Source organism: Suricata suricatta, chromosome 12 (genome assembly GCF_006229205.1).
Source record: "Suricata suricatta isolate VVHF042 chromosome 12, meerkat_22Aug2017_6uvM2_HiC, whole genome shotgun sequence".
NCBI classification, from domain to species: domain Eukaryota; kingdom Metazoa; phylum Chordata; class Mammalia; order Carnivora; family Herpestidae; genus Suricata; species Suricata suricatta.
The window spans coordinates 82521307-82534145 of NC_043711.1; positions in this window are offsets into that span (position 1 = coordinate 82521307).

The window sequence follows — 12839 nt, forward strand, 5'->3', positions numbered from 1 at the left end:
ACCGACTGAGCCACCCAGGCGCCCCTGGTATGACATGTTTTAATTAACCCATGCTCATTTCTCTATTTTACCTTCCTCTAAGTGTTCACAAATCATCTGTTTCATTTTAGAATATTGCAAAGAAGTAAAGTTACTAACTGGGCTGTCATTTCTAGAAATCACTTTTTACCTGTGTGTAATAATTGAAGCCACCTTTACATTTTTCTAGGTTCCTTATTGTCCTTGATTCCTGGTGATTCCTGGGAGTAACTTTATGATCTCACTGGTAAAGTCTTCAAGAAATTTGGAATTAAATTCTAAAATATAAGAATTGTGTTTCTTAAAAACAACCTAAACCTGTCTTACTATCTTCTTTTCTAAATTGCACTTCAGTTTCCTCATAATGGTATTAAACTCATTCCATTTTAAGATTGTTCTTCTTGATGGAGCCATCTGACCTGGTGTCTTTTTATTATTCTCCTACCTATATAATCACTTCTTGGCCTCTTTATTTCTAGCTTCCCCTAAGTATTTCTTCTCAGGTTCCTAGTTTCCCACATACACTGCTACTTTTTTCCTATTAGATAACTTCTGAACAAAAAATACCTTTGGGTTGCCTGGGTGGCTCAGTTGGTGTCCGACTTTGGCTCAGGTCACGATCTCACAGTTTGTGGGTTTGAGCCCTGCATCAGGCTCTGTGCTGAAACTCAGAGCCTGGAGCCTGCTTCAGATTCTGTCTCCCTCTCTCTCTCTGTTCCCCCCCCCCCCAAACTTGTGCGTGCTCTCTCTCTTTCTCCAAAATAAAATAAACATTAAAAAAATATATCTTTATGTGGCCTTTTTTTTTTTAAGTTTATTTATTTTGAGAGAGAGAGTACAAGCAGGGGAGGGCCAGAGAAAGAGGGAGAGAGAGAGTATCCCAAGGAGGCTCCACACTGACAGCAGAGAGCCCTATGTGGGGCTTGAACTCACAAACTGTGAGATCATGACCCAAGCAGAAACCAAGAGTCAGACGCCCAAATGACTGAGCCACCCTGGGGGCCCATATGTAGCCTTATTCTTCTTGAGAAATCGCTTTTCTTTCCTCAAGGTCCCTTCCACCCAATAACCTCACAAAGCAATTGTCTCTTTCTCCTTTGAACTTTTATAGTACTTTATTTATGCCTGTCTTCTTTGTATTATTTGTCATGTTCTTTCTGTTGTCTTTATTCATTTTCTATTTACTAGAAAATCTAAACCTCTTAGGACAAGAACTGGATTTTACACATCTTTGTGTATTCCATTTCATTTAATACCTGCACATAATAAATGCTCAGGGAGTGTTTGTTGAATTAACAGAACAAACAAATGAATAAATGGAGTCCTGTCTGCTGGTGTGCTGGATCCTGCTCTAACTGGCCTTTGAATGCTAATTGTTAGATTTTCAGAAATCTTGCTAGAGGCTGTTAAACAATTGGTAGTTTGAAAACTGGCCATGGTAGAATTATTTACACCACTGTTTTGTTGCACATCAAAATAGAGCTTCCCCCCGACCCCCCCACCCCGGAAAGCCAATTACTGTTAAACATTTTTATTATTATTAAACATTTACCAGCACATTAATGGTGCTATCCTTCCATACTAGAAAATTGTATATACCTCTTTGAGTTAAAATTAAACATATTATGGAGCACATGGCTGGCTCAGTTGGGAGAGTGTCTGACTGCTGATCTCGGGATTGTGAGTTTGAGCCCCCTGTTGGATGTGGAGATTAGCTAAATAAATAAAACTTTAAAATAATTTTTAAGTTTATTTATTTTGAGAGAAAGCATGCAAGTGGGGAGAGGCAGAGAGAGAGAGAGGGAGAGAAAGAGAATCCCAAGCAGGCTCCACATTGTCATGCAGAGCCTGATGTGGGGCTCAAACTCATGAACCCTGAAATCATGACCTGAGTCAAAATTGGATGCTGAACCAACTGAGCCAGCCACTCAGGCATCCCTTAAATAAATAAGACTTAAAAAAAAATTAAACTTATCGTAAAAAAAGCTGAAAGATTTTCTAAGCCATCTGTTCCAATTACAGCATTTTACAGATAAGGAAGTCCAAAGAAGTTGTTCACGTCACATGTCTGGATAGTGGCAAAGCAAAAACTAGATTCCCGCTCTGCAGTCTCCTAATCACTTCTTCTTTTATATACTGTCACATTGACTTCATTTTTATGCTGTTTATCCTTGCTTTGTTCCTTGGAATAGCCTAAATAAGGCCAAAAGGATTGTTCTAAACATAATAATTCTTAAAGGTGTCATTGAACAGAATACAGTTTTCTCTTCCTTGTTGTTTCTTTGCAGCCAGATTTAAATTAACACATTTGTTTTTGGAGAAAGAGTAGATCCTGTTTCTGAATGTTACAGGCTAAGGGAAAAAAGTTTTACCTTTAATGTTTCTTTATTGGCCAGTTAAAACATTTACATTGTTTTTATTGAATAAACAGAGATTTCATTTCGTTAAATTGCACTCTATGAAGCTTAGGAAGAGGTTTGTGAGCTTTTCTTGCTTGTTCCCCAAGAATGATTGAGAATATCAGGCTATAACAATTTTGTTTCTTCCATGGCAGGTACTGTCTTCCTCACTGACCTCGTTTGTACTCTAAAATTCTCACCATTAGTTTGACTATCTGGGATTAAGATGTTAAAATGCACAAATGTTACCCACGAAGATATGCACAAAAACCATTATTAGAACCCTACAGCCATAAAAACAGGACAGATGTTTTGTGATTTTGAAGGGATAAGGGTGATAGAGATCCAAGACAATGTAGAATTGTCTCAAACTATCTGAAAGCCAATCAAGTAGAAAAGGATTTAGATTTAGTCTGTGAGACTCAAAGACCAGGACTAGTGAGTAAAATTTACAGGGAATCAGGATTAGCTGAATATAAGGAAGAATTTTTCTGTAATCTTAAGAGTACAAAATAGAATGGACTGCACTACTAGGTAATAAGTACTTATTATAAATGGTGTTTGGGTCAGAAGCTGTACAATTAGGATGCTGAACCCAGGATTAAACGATCTATGATATCTCTTCTAATCTTGGAACTGTCTGAATCTGCTAGGTTTTGTTTATTTTGAGCTCCAAAGAGACCATTTCTGTATAGATTAAAGATTTGGAGAGATGAAGTGGAATATAGGGAAAAGACCACCCTGATAGCTCTATGCTTCTGTACATTGAGGATAATAATACCTACCATTGTTGTAAATATTGAATGATATACTCCTTGGTAAGTACTTTGTACTATGCCTAGTGTTCTAGGCAGTGGTCAGTAAAAAGTGACTATATTAATCATGATAGGCTAGGTTAGGCTGTAATGACAAACAACACCCAAATCTTAATGACTTACAGCAGCAATGGTTTACTTCTCACTCATAGTGTTATGAGCTGACTGTAGCTTTGTTCTACATCATCTTTTTTTTTTTTTAATGTTCATTTATTTTTGAGAGAGAAAGAGCATGCAAGCAGGGGATGGGGGTGGGGAGGGGGCAGAGAGAGAGTCTGAAGCAGGTTTGGCAAAAGCTCAAACCCTGACATGGGGCTCAAACCCATGAATCATATAATCACGACCTGAGCCAAAGTCAGTTGCTCAACCTACTGAGCCACCCGGGCGCCCCATCCATCATTTTTACTCCAGGACCCAGGCTTTCTATCTGAAATATTGCCTGTCTTATAGAAGGAGAAAAAGAGGCAGGCAAACCACTCACAGGCTCTTAAAGCTTCTACCTAGACTTCTACATGCCACCAGTTTTATTAGAGGAAATTATATGGTATGGTGGTTTTCTTTCTTTTTTAAATCAGTAATTGTGATTTTTAAATTTCTTTTTTTAATTGAAGTATAGTTGACACACAATGTTACATTATTTTCAGGTATACAAATTGTGATTTGACAACTCTATATGTTATGCTATCCTCACCACAAGTTATTAGTAATTAATTACTTATTTATTTTAAAAAGTTTTTAAAAAATTTAAATCTAAGTTGACATATAGTGTAATAATGATTTTAGGAATAGAATTTAGTGATTCGTCACTTACATATAATGCCAGTGCTCATCCCAACAAGTGTCCTTCTTAATGCCCCTAGCCCATGTAGCCCTTCCCCCCACCTAAACCCCCTCCAGCAACTCTCAGTTTATTCTCTGTATTTAAGAGTCTCTTATGGTTTGTCTCCCTCTCTGTTTTTATATTATTTTTGCTTCCCTTCCCTTATGTTCATTTGTTTTAAATTCCACATATGAGTGAAGTCATATATTTGTCTTTCTCTTACTGACTTATTTCACTTACCATAATACATTCTAATTCCATCCGTGTTGTTGCAAATGGTTAAGATTTCATTCTTTTCAATTACTGAGTAATACTCCATTGTATATGTATATACCACATCTTCTTTATCCATTCATCAGTCAATGGACATTTGGGTTTTTTCCATATTTTGGCTATTGTTGATAGCACTGCTATAAACATTGGGGTGCATGTGCCCTTTCAAATCAGCACTCCTGTATCCTTTGGAAAAATACCTAGTAGTGCAGTTGCTGGGTCATAAGGTAGTTCTATTTTTAATTTTTTGAGGAACCTCCAAACTACTTTCCAGAGTGGCTGCACCAGTTTGCATTCCCACCAGTGCAGTGAAAAAGGTTTCCTCTTTCTCCACCTCCTCGCCAACACCTGTTGTTGGCCTGAGTTGTTAATTTTAGCCATTCTTACAGGTGTGAGGTGGTATCTCATTGTGGTTTCGATTTGTATTTCCCTGATGATGAGTGATATTGAACACTTTTTCATGAGTCTGTCAGCCATTTGGATGTTTTGTTTGGGGAAGTGTCTATTCATGTCTTCTGCCCATTTCTTCACTGTTTTTTGGGTGTTGACTTTGATAAGTTCTTTATAGATTTTGAATACTAACCCTTTATCTGATATGTCATTAGCAAATGTCTTCTCCCATTCTGTAGGTTGCCTTTTAGTTTTGCTGATTGTTTCCTTTGCTGTGCAGAAGCTTTTTTTTTAAAGTTTATTTATTTATTTTGAGAGAGACAGAGACAGTGTGAGTGAGGGAGGGGTAGAGAGAGAGAGGGAGACAGAATATCCCAAGCAGCCTATGCACCGCTAGTGCAGAACCAAATGTGGGGCTCGACCCCACGAAACTGCAAGATCATGACCTGAGTTGAAACCAAGAGTCGGACACTTAACTGACTGGGGCACTGAGGTGCCTCAAAGCCATTTATCTCAGTGAGGTCCCAATAGTGCATTTTTGCTTTTGTTTCCCTTGCTTCTGGAGACATGTCAAGTAAGAAGTTGTTGCGGCCAAAGTCAAAGAGGTTGTTGCCTGTAGTCTCCTCTAGGATTTTGATGGCTTCTTGTTTTATGTTTAAGTCTTTCACCATTTGGAGTTTATTTTTGTGTATGGTGTAAGAAAGTGGTCCAGGTTCATTCTTCTGCATGTCGCTGTCCAGTTTTCCCACCACCATTTTCTGAAGAGACTGTCTTTTTCCCATTGGACATTCTTTCTTGCTTTGTTAAAAACTAGTTGGCCATATGTTTGTGGGTCCATTTCTGGGTTCTCTATTCTGTTCTGTTGATCTATGTGTGTGTTCTTGTGCCAGTACCATACTGTCTTGATGATTACAGGTTTGTAATATAGATTGGAGTCTGGAATTATGATACCTCCAGCTTTGGTTCTCTACCACAGGTTTGCTTTGGACATTTGGGGTCTTCTGTTGTTCCATACAAATTTTAGGATTGTTTGTTCTAGCTCTCTAAAAAATGCTTGAGTTATTTGATAGGGATTGCTCAGCAACTATTTAAATGTACATGAACTAAATACTCCAATAAGAAGGTGGAGACTGGTAGAAATGATTTTAAAAATGATTCATCTATATTCTTTCCATGAGAGATTCATGTTAGGCCCCAATACAATGAAAAGATGAAAAGACTCATTCTATGTCAATAGTAGCCAAAAAGGAACCAGACCAGCCATATTAATATGTATCTATACCTATGTATAATAGTAAATAGTAAATGTAAATAGTAGCCAAAAAAGGAACCAGACCAGCCAATAGATACATATTAATATGGCTGGTCTGGTTCTTTTTTGGCTACTCTATCTATTTCTATGTCCCAATAGATATATATCTATTGGGACATTTGAAGTTAGTATAATATGATTTATGTATAGCACTTTGTGCTGTGCCTGTAATATTATCAGATAAATCTTAATTTTATGGACCTTAAAGACCACTCTATGATTGAACATATGCATTTGGATTTATATCATCTTCATATGACTATATCTCATATAACATCAATAAATAACTCTATGATCTAATGCTTTTGTAAAAATAGAAATTCAGAGAATGCAAGAAACAAAACCAACACTCAGGATCATAATTGTGTTGGGTCAGTAGGAATACTGGGCATTGTGTTCTCTTATGTGTTTCAGCTCTTGCTTAATATATGAAGACAGAGGAGTAGAAAAAGTGACCTGGTATATTCAGCGAAAGCAAAATCAGCAGATGTGGTGGTTTTCAAAGTATGTCCACAAATTCTCTGAAATTCCTTCCTTCCTTCAGAAAGTAGAGCCTAATTTCTCTTCTGCTGGACTTAGTTACTTAGTTCTAACAAATATATGATGGCAGAAATGATGATGTGTGACTTCCAAGATGGGGTAATAAAATGCACTGCAACTTCTCCCTCTCTCTTTACTCAGTCCTGAGGAAGCCAGCTGCCTATGTCATGAGACATTAAAATAACACAATGGTTAGGCCCATAAGATGAGGCACTTAAGCCCTTGACCAACAGTCACTGAGGATCAGAGATCTCCTGCCAAAATCCATGTAATGAGCCCTCTTGGAAGAGGATCTTCCTACTCCAGTCAAGCTTTCAAATGTCTGCAGCCCTAGAAAACATCTTGACCGTAACCACATGAGAGACCCTAAGCCAGAAATAACTACCTAACCTACTCCCACTCCCAAATTCTTGACTCACAGAAACTGTGAGATAGATAACAAGTATTTATTGTTTTTAAATGCTAAGTTTTAGAGTAATCTGTCACAGCAGCAGTAGATAACTAATACACATAGCCACCTGAATTCAATGGGACAGAATGTATAATCCTGCAAAGAGGCATATAGTAGGAAGAGAATCTGGAATATATGGTGAACAATAGTACTTACTACAGTAGCTAAAATATTTAAATCTAATCCTCTACCTGTTCATCAGACAAATATCTGAAACAAGGAATAAATCATATAGCCTCTGCATATTTACTCTCTTTTCCCAATTCTATTGTGCAGGTAAGGTCTATATTCAGCAAATAAAGGGGTATTTTAAGTCTGGGATCTGATATCCTCTTCCTACTCCCTACCCCTTCTAATTCATAGAGTTATAGGGTTGTCAGATTCCATTCTTTTCCCTGCTTTTGATCCCTCTTTAGTTCCAAACCAACCAGTTTATTCTTATTGTTCAAATCTGGTCTCTAGGACTAGAACATTACCTTTCCTTCATCTTTTCTACCAATGGTTTTCTTACAGTGTTATTATTATGCATTCTGGCATTCTGGCAATTTGTGTGGTATTGCATTGTTTTAGTTTTACATATCCTAGTGTGAAATGATATCTCATTACAATTTCCTATTGACTAGTAGAGTTGAGTATCTTTTCTCAGGTTCTTTTAGGTATTCATGTATCTTATGTTGTAAAATATCTGTTCAGTTGTTTTGTCCGTTTTCTTAAAATTGAGGTATAAGAGTTTTTGTAATGTGTTCCAGACATAAGTCCTTTGTGCAATATATGTGTTGCAGATATTTTCTTCCAGTCTCTGGCTTGCCTTTTCACTTTCTTAAGAGTATCTTTTGAAAAGCAGAAAGTTTTATCTTTTTATAAAGTCCAATTTACCAATTCTTTCTTCTATAGTTAATGCTTTCGTGTCTTCAGAAATGTTTGACTATCTCAAGATTGCATGTTTTTTTTTTAGACTTAGCAATACATATTTATTTCTCTCTTTAGAAGGAAGCTAACTTTAATATGGGTCTACAATATACCAGGTTCTTTCAGTATATAATTGGGTCTATAATGTGATTGCAGTATCCTGTATTAACTGAATGTATCAATAATCTTAAATCTCTTTATATGAGATTTGGAGATATATAGAAATAATCGATCATGTTGTTATAGAAATTATATCTTTATATAAATAATGGACCTCATATTGACTACATTTGTGGCTGACAAGTGGAGGACCAAAAACATTAGAGAAGTTGCTCAGGAAGATATAGAGAGAAGTTAGGAAGATAGGCAATTATTTCAAAAACAAACAAACAAAACTTCAAGCTCTGAAACTGTGAATGGGATCTGGTAAGAATGACAGTAGTAAAACCTAACTGTTGTACAAGGAGTGTGCCTGGGTGGCTCAGTCGGTTAAGCGACTGAGTTGGCTCAGGTCATGATCTCATGATTTGTGGGTTCAAGCCCCACGTTGAGCTCTATGCTGACAGCTGAGAGCTAGAACCTGCTTTGGATTCTGTGTTTCTCTCTGTCCCTTTCCCCGCTCACACTCTTTCTCTCTCTTTCTTCCTCAAAAATAAATAATAAACATTTTTTTTTAAAAAGGAGTAATTTAGGTGTAGTAAACCTCATGTATTCCCAGTGAGACAAGTTGAAAAAGTTCCTACAGACCTGATTCTAGGATGAGAACCTTGAAGGCTATACACCCATAGTTAAGATGGTTGCTGGATAGGTTCTACAGAAATACCCTGCTCTCTTATTCCTCTCACTAATTAATACTTATTCAGTCCTAAATCTGGATCTAAATTTTTTTTAAATGTCTATTTTTAAGAGAGAGAGAGAAACAGGGCATGAGTAGGGGAGGGGCAGAGAGAAGGGAAGACACAGAATCTGAAGCAGGTTCCAGGCTCTGAGCTGTCAGCACAGAGCCTGATGTGGGGCTCGAATTCATGGACCATGATATTATGACCTGAGCTGAAGTCCAGACGCTTAACCAACTGAGCCACCCAGGCACCCCATGAGTCTGGATCTAAAAAGCAAAAGGAGGATAAAGAATTCATACCACCAGCATCTCCTCTGCCCTTCTTTGGGATTATAAATGATTAGAGGTCAGAGAGAAATGTGGAAAAAATGGGATCCAGTACCCTGGTAAACTTCCCTTCCCTCCAGGTAGATCTAAGTTCTTCATATCCTGACTCTACTACTCAGTTTTACAAAGAGAGGTACCCTTCTCTTTCTCTGTCTCAATACCTGGAGTCCTTCATCCTCACTTTCTGATTTTTCACTAATACCTCTTTCTTTTCTGCCTCAGTCTCAGCATTCACACAGAGACAGCTTGAAACAAGGAAGGCATTAGCCAGTATAGACATTGAAAATTGTCTTTTAACCCCAAGCATGGCTTTGGCTACAGTTTGTTCAAGTTTTTAAAAATGAAATTTATATTAGTTTTCTGGTTATAAAGGAAAAAAGGCTCATAAAAATTAAACAATATGGAAATAAAATATGAAATCCCTCCATAATTTTTATTATGCATATACAAATACGTTTGTATTATGCAAAAACACATACATTTTTACAAAGCTAGCATCATACAATGCATTTTATAATGTAATTTTTTCCATTAATAAATTGTGGTCTTTTTATGTTAGTATTAAGAGATCTTTCTTCTTATTGTTAAAACTGCACAATAAAGAGGGGCTATAAAACACTGGAAAAATAGACAAATACACATAACAATTGATTTATTGATATGTTTTATCTTTCATTAGCTATGTACAGTTCAATGAGCTGTGCAAATTGCAATAAGCATGATACATAAATGCAGTATTTCTCTCAATCCCTGCATATGCATCTGAAGTGCATTGCCTCAGTTGATTGTGGCATTGGTTTCACCAAATAAGCCTGTCCCTTTGTTGTCCACCAGAAGTGGGTGCACAAGAAGGGGGTGAATGTCTGATTTTTAATAACTCTGTGTTTCTAGACTCTGTGGCCATTCTGTATATCATTTGTAGATATACTGTAATTTATTTAACCAATCCTTTTTAAAAATCTCAACAGAAAACATTTCATTAAAAGTACATATTTAGTTTGCAAGGATAATTTTTAATCATATTTTATATTTCATTTCACTTGCTCTCATTTTAACTTAATTTAGGGTTCACTACAACTCTCAATTCAATTCTGAGATTTTTAAAATTGAGGTGTAATTAACATACAGTGTTATATTATTTTCAGGTTTACAACATATTGATTCAACAATTTTATATATTACTCCATGCTTACCAGGAGAAGGGTAGTCACTATACAACATTATTACAGTGCTATTGACATGGGCTATATTTCCCATGCTGTACTTTTCATCTCTGTGGCTTACTTATTTTATAACTAGACATTTGTACTTCTTAATCCCATTCACCTATTTTCCCGATCATCCCATTTACCTCCCTTCTGGCAACCACCAGTTTGTTCTCAACACCAAAAAGCTCCAAGCAATCAGATTTAAAAATGGCAGAGGACTTGAATAAACATTTTTCCAAAGAAGACATACTGATAGCTAACAGAGAGATAAAAAGATGCTTGACATCACTAATCATCAGGAAAGTACATATCAAAACCAGCATGAGATATCACCTCACTCTAATCAGAAAGCTAATATCAAAAATATGAGAAAGAACAAATGTTGGCAAGGATGTGGAGAAAAAGGAGCCATCATGCATTGTTGGTAGGAATGTGAATTGGTGTAATTACTATGGAAAACAGTGTGAAAATTCCTCAAAATACTAAAAATAGAAATACCATGTGATCCAATAATTCCACTGTTGGATATTTCCCCAAATAAACCAAAAATACTAATTCAAAAAGATGTGTGCACCCTACATGTTTATTGCAGCATTATTTACAATAGCCAAGATATGGAAGCAGTCTAAGTGTCCAGTGACAAATGAATGGATAAGGAAGATACACATATACATAACGGAATATTACTCAGCTGTAAAATGAGTGAGATTTGCTATTTGTGATAATTTGGGGGGTCGTAGAGGGTATTATGCTAAGTGAAATAAGTCAGAGAAAGACGAATAACATGTGATTTCACTTATATGTGGAATTTAAAGACAAAACAATGAACAAACAAAAAACTCAGACTCTTAGCCAATCATATTTTATTTTATTTTATTTTATTTTATGAGAGAGAGGGAGGGAGGGAACAGGGAAGAGAAGCAGAGGGAGAAAGATAGAATCCCAAGCAAGCTCCACATCTAGTATGGAGAGCCAAATGCGGGGCTCCATCCCACAACAATGAGATCATGACCTGAGCTGAAATCCAGTCAGACGCTCAATTGACCAAGCCACCCAGGCACCCCTAGCCAATCATTCTTTATTAACATCTAGGTTGTTTCCAACTTTTCAGAATTATGAATAACAATGTGTAAACGTCCATATTCAAGTATTATTGTGGACTTACCTGATTACTTCATTGAAATAAAGTAGAATTGATGGGTCAAAATGTATAACATTTAAAATGTGATAAATTATTGCCAAACTGCCTTCCTCAAAAGTTGAATCAGTTTATACCTTCCCATTAACACTTGAATCAGCTTATACTCCTACCTATAGTATATGAGACTGAATCTTTGCCCACAAATCCACTAACATTGGGTATCACTAATCATTTAAAATGTTGCCATTGTGATGGGCAAAAACTGATGTCTTATTTATTATCCTTTTATTTTAATTTAAGTCTATTTAATTATCAATGAGATTGAGCATCTGTTTGTAAGGTTTTTTGGACAAATTTACTCATCATTTGTATTTCTTTTTTTAATTTTTTTAAAAGATTTTATTTTTAAGTAATCTCTACACCCAACATGGGGCTCAAACTCACAATCCCAAGATCAAGAGTTGCATGCTTTTCTCAATGAGCCAGCCAGGTACCATTTGTATTTCTTTATAAAGTTTCTGTGTATATCCTTTGCCCAATTTTTAATTTTAAGTTTCAGTTTCTTTTCTTACTGATTTAGAAAATTCCTTATAGATCGTTGCAGTAACTGTTTACCCTGTGTATATGTTGCATGTATTTTCCCTAGTTTAAAAATAAGTTTAATGCTGTTTGAGGTATATTTTTCCACACAGAATTTTTTCTGTATCCAAATCTGTCACTCTTTTCCTCTATGGCTTATAGTTTTTCTATCATTGCTTAGGTTTAAATAGTGTGACCAAGAGTTTCTTGTGCTCATTCCCTCTACTCTACCTTCTGTATGTATTATATATGGTATCTAGGTACTTCAGCAATGCTGTCTACTTCTGCTTACCACTTCTGGCATATACTGCTAGGTCCGTTTTCCTTTTTCATAAAGTATATCCCCTGAAAGTTCCTTCAGTGAAGGTTTGGTAGTAGTAGGCTCTCTTCATTTTGTTTATCTAAAAATGTCTATTTTACCCTCATTTTTAATGATAATTTAGCCATACATAGACTTTCAAATTGACAGTTATTTTCATTCAGTCTTTTGAAGCTACTATTCCATTATCAGCTGATAAACTAATTTTTTTCTCTTATGTTTTTTTATTCTCTAATTTTTATTCCTTAAAAAAACTTTTTGAGACATAATTTACATACATAAAATTACCATTTTAATGTTTGTATTTCAGTAGTTTTAGTAATTTACTATATTGTGCAGCCATCTCTGATAGTTTTATATTTGTTTTTATGATTTTTATAATAGAATACAAGAAAGATACAGACTCCCCCCACATCTATAGCTTAATGAATTATTATAAAGCAAACTTCTTTTTAACGAGTACACAGGTCAAGAAATAAAACTTTATTAGTTCCCTTAGA